Here is a 5,597-nt window from a genome sequence, read left to right on the forward strand (position 1 = left end):
GAGGATGTTCTCTTGATGTGGGAGCAGTTATATAAATATCCTACCACTAACGCTAATGGATATACAAACTAAACTCTACCAGTATCACGAGGACGATGTTCTCTTGAAGTGGGAGGTTTTATAGAACTATCCTACCACTAAACATTATGGCGATACAAACTAATCTCTATCCCTAACACGAGGACGATGTTCTCTTGATGTGGGAGCATTTATATAGCTATCCTACCACCAAGGCTGTTGGCTGTACAAACTAAAATATATCAATATCACTAGGACAATATTCTCTTGATGTGGGGGCAGTTATATAACTATCCTACCACTAAAGCTAATGGCTATACAAACTAAAATCTGTCAGTATCATGTTGACGATATTCTCTTGATGTGGGAGCAGTTATATTACTATCCTACCACTAAAGCTAATGGCCATGCAAACTAAGCTCTCAGTATCACGAGGACGATGTTCTCTTGATGTGGGGGCAGTTATATAACTATCCTACCACCAAAGCTAATGGCTATACAAACTAAAGTTTATCAGTATCACGAGGACGATGTTCTCTTGATGTGGGAGCAGTTTTATAACTATCCTACCACTAAAGCTAATGGCTATACAAAATTAACTCTACCAGTATCACGAGGACGATGTTCTCTTGATGTGGGAGCATATATATAACTATCCTACCACTAACATTATGGCTATACAAACTAATCTCTATCCGTATCACTAGGACGATGTTCCCTTGATGTGGAAGCAGTTATATAACTATCCTACCACTAAAGCTAATGGCAATACAAACTAAATTGTACCAGTATCACGAGAACGATGTTCTCTTGATGTGGGAGCAGTTATATACTACCCTACCACAAAAGCTAATGGCAATACAAACTAAACTCTATCAGTATCACGAGGACGATGTTCTCTTGATGTGGGAGCAGTTATATAACTATCCTTCCTCTAAGGCTAATGGGGATCCAAACTAATATATATCAGTATCACGAGGAGGATGTTCTCTTGATGTGGGAGTAGTTATATTACTATCCTACCACGAAAGCTAATAGCCATAGAAAACTAAACTCTATCAGTATCACGTTGACAATATTCTCTTGATGTGGGAGGAGTTATATAACTATCCTACCACTAAGGCTAATGACTATACAAACTAAACTCTATCAGTATCACGAGGACGATGTCCTCTTGATGTGGAAGCAGTTATATAACTATCCTACAACTAACGCTAATGGCTATACAAACTAAACTCTATCAGTATCACGAGGACGATATTCTCTTGATGTGGGAGAAGTTATATAACTATCCTACCACTAAAGCCAACGGCTATACAAAATAAACTCTATCAGTATCACGAGGACGATGTTCTCTTGATGTGGAAGCAGTAAAATAACTATCCTACCACTAAAGTTAATGGATATGCAAACTAAACTCTATCAGTATCACGAGGACGATGTTCTCTTGATGTAGGAGCAGTTATATAATTATCCTAAAACTAAAGCTAATGGCTATATAAACTAAAATCTATCAGTATCACGAGGACGATGTTCTCTTGATGTGGGAGCAGTTATATAACTATCCTACCACTAAGGCTTATGGCTATACAAACTAAACTCTAACAGTATCACGAGGACGACGTTCTCTTGATGTGGGATCAGTTATATAAATATCAAACCACTAAAGCTAATGGCTATACAAATTAAACTCTACCAGTATCACGTGGACGATGTTCTCTTGGTGTGGGAGCATTTATACAACTATCCTACCACTAAACATTATGACGATACAAACTAATCTCTATCCGTATCACGAGGACGATGTTCTATTGATGTGGGAGCAGTTATATAACTATCCTACCACAAAGGCTGTTGGCTGTACAAACTAAAATATATCCGTATCACGAGGACGATGTTCTCTTGATGTGGGAGTAGTTATATTACTATCCTACCTCTAAAGCTAATGGCCATACAAACTAAAATCTGTCAGTATCACGTTGACGGTTTTCTCTTGATGTAGGAGCAGTTATATAACTATCCTACCACCAAGGCTAATGGCTATACAAACTAAACTCTATCAGTATGACGAGGACGATGTCCTCTTGATGTGGGAGCAGTAATATAACTATTCTACCACTAAAGCTACTGCCTATACAAACTAAACTCTCTCTGTATCACGAGGACGATGTTCTCTTGATGTGGGAGCAACTATCCTACCACTAAGGCTAATGGCTATACAAACTAAACTCTATCAGGATCACGAGAACGATGTTCTCTTGATGTGGGAGCAGTTATATAACTCTCCTACCACTAAGGCTAACTGCTATACAAACTAAAATCTATCAGTAACACGAGGACGATGTTCTCTTGATGTGGAAGCAGTTATATAACTATCCTACCACCAAAGCTGATGGCTATACAAACTAAAGTGTACCAGTATCACGAGGACGATGTTCTCTTGATGTGGGAGCAGTTATGTAAGTATCCTACTACTAAAGCTAATGGCTATACAAACTAAAATCTGTCAGTATCATGTTGCCGATATTCTCTTGATGTGGGAGCAGTTATATTACTATCCTACCACTAAAGCTAATGGCCATACAAACTAAACTCTCAGTATCACGAGGACGATGTTCTCTTGATGTGGGGGCAGTTATATAACTATCCTACCACTAAGGCTAATGGGTATACAAACTAAAATCAATCAGTATCACGAGGACGATGTTCTCTTGATGTGGGAGCAGTTATATAACTATCCTGCCTCTAAGGCTAATGGGGATGCAAACTAATATATATCAGTATCACGAGGAGGATGTTCTCTTGATGTGGGAGTAGTTATATTACTATCCTACCACGAAAGCTAATGGCCATAGAAAACTAAACTCTATCAGTATCACGTTGACGATATTCTCTTGATGTGGGAGCAGTTATATAACTATCCTACCACTAAGGCTAATGGCTATACAAACTAAACTCTATCAGTATCACGAGGACGATGTCCTCTTGATGTGGGAGCAGTTATATAACTATCCTACAACTAACGCTAATGTCTATACAAACTAAACTCTATCAGTATCACGAGGACGACGACTCGCTTGATGTGGGATCAGTTATATAAATATCAAACCACTAAAGCTAATGGCTATACAAATTAAACTCTACCAGTATCACGACGACGATGTTCTCTTGGTGTGGGAGCATTTATACAACTATCCTACCACTAAACATTATGGCGATACAAACTAATCTCTATCCGTATCACGAGGACGATGTTCTCTTGATGTGGGAGCAGTTATATAACTATCCTACCACAAAGGCTGTTGGCTGTACAAACTAAAATATATCCGTATCACGAGGACGATGTTCTCTTGATGTGGGAGTAGTTATATTACTATCCTACCACTAACGCTAATGGCTATACAAACTAATATATATCAGTATCACGAGGAGGATGTTCTCTTGATGTGGGAGTAGTTATATTACTATCCTACCACGAAAGCTAATGGCCATAGAAAACTAAACTCTATCAGTATCACGTTGACGATATTCTCTTGATGTGGGAGCAGTTATATAACTATCCTACCACTAAGGCTAATGGCTATACAAACTAAACTCCATCAGTATCACGAGGACGATGTCCTCTTGATGTGGGAGCAGTTCTATAACTATCCTACAACTAACGCTAATGTCTATACAAACTAAACTCTATCAGTATGACGAGGACGATCTTATCTTGATGTGGGAGCAGTTTTATAGCTGTCCTACCACTAAGGCTAATGGGTATACAAACTTAACTCTATCTGTATCACGACGACGATGTTCTCTCGATGTGGGAGCAGTCATGTACCCACCCTACCACTAAGGCTAGCGGCTATACAAACTAAAATCTATCAGTATCACGAGGACGATGTCCTCTTGATGTGGGAGCAGTTATATAACTACCCTACCACTAAAGCTAATGGCTATACAAACTAACCTGTACCAGTATCACGAGGACGATGTTGTCCTTATGTGGGAGCAGTTATATAAATATCCTACCACTAAGGCTAATGGCTATACAAACTAAACTCTACCAGTATCACGAGGACGATGTTCTCTTGATGTGGGAGCATTTATATAACTATCCTACCACTAAATATTATGGCTATACAATCTAATCTCTATCCGTATCACGAGGACGATGTTCTCTTGATGTGGGAGCAGTTACATAACTACCCTACCACTAATGCTAATGGCTATACAAACTAAATTGTACCAGTATCACGAGGACGATGTTCTCTTGATGTGGGAGCAGTTATATAACTATCCTACCACTAAGGCTAATGGCTATACAATCTAAACCCTATCAGTATGAAGAGGACGATGTTCTCTTGATGTGGGAGCAGTTATTTAACTATCCTACCTCTAAGGCTTATGGCTGTACAAATTAAACTCTATCAGTATCATGATGATGATGTTCTCTTGATGTGGGGGCAGTTACATAACTATCCTACCACTAAGGCTAATGGGTATACAAAATTAACTCTATCTGTATCACGACGACGATGTTCTCTCGATGTGGGAGCAGTTATATACCTAACCTACCACTAAGGTTAACGGCTATACAAACTAAAATCTATCAGTATCACGAGGACGATGTTCTCTTGATGAGGGAGCAGTTATATAACTATCCTACCACTAAAGCTAATGGTTATACAAACTAACCTGTACCAGTATCACGAGGACGATGTTGTCCTGATGTGGGAGCAGTTATGTAAGTATCCTACCACTAAATATTATGGCTATACAAACTAAACTCTACCAGTATCACGAGGACGATGTTCTCTTGATGTTGGAGCATTTATATAACTATCCTACCACTAAGGCTAATGGCTATACAAACTAAACTGTACCAGTATCACGAGAACGATGTTCTCTTGATGTGGGAGCAGTTCTATAACTATCCTACCACTACGGCTAATGGTATACAAACTATTATATATCAGTATCACGAGGACGATGTTCACTTGATGTGCGAGTAGTTATATTACTATCCTACCTCTAAAGCTAATGGCCATACAAACTAAAATCTGTCAGTATCACGTTGACGGTTTTCTCTTGATGTAGGAGCAGTTATATAACTATCCTACCACCAAGGCTAATGGCTATACAAACTAAACTCTATCAGTATGACGAGGACGATGTCCTCTTGATGTGGGAGCAGTAATGTAACTATCCTACCACTAAAGCTACTGCCTATACAAACTAAACTCTCTCTGTATCACGAGGACGATGTTCTCTTGATGTGGGAGCAACTATCCTACCACTAAAGCTATTGGCTATACAAACTAAATTCTATCAGTATCACGAGGACGATGTTCTCTTGATGTGGGAGCAGTTATATAACTATCCTCCCACTAAGGCTAATGGCTGTACAAACTAAAATCTATCAGTTTCACGAGGACGATGTTCTCTTGATGTGGGAGCAGTTATATAACTATCCTACCACTAAGGCTAATGGCTATAGAAACCAAACTATCAGTATCATGAGGACAATGTCCTCTAGATGTGGGAGCAGTTATATAACTATCCTACCACTAAGGCTAATGGCTATACAA

This window comes from Anabrus simplex, chromosome 9, assembly GCF_040414725.1.
Source record: "Anabrus simplex isolate iqAnaSimp1 chromosome 9, ASM4041472v1, whole genome shotgun sequence".
Classification (NCBI taxonomy): Eukaryota; Metazoa; Arthropoda; class Insecta; order Orthoptera; family Tettigoniidae; genus Anabrus; species Anabrus simplex.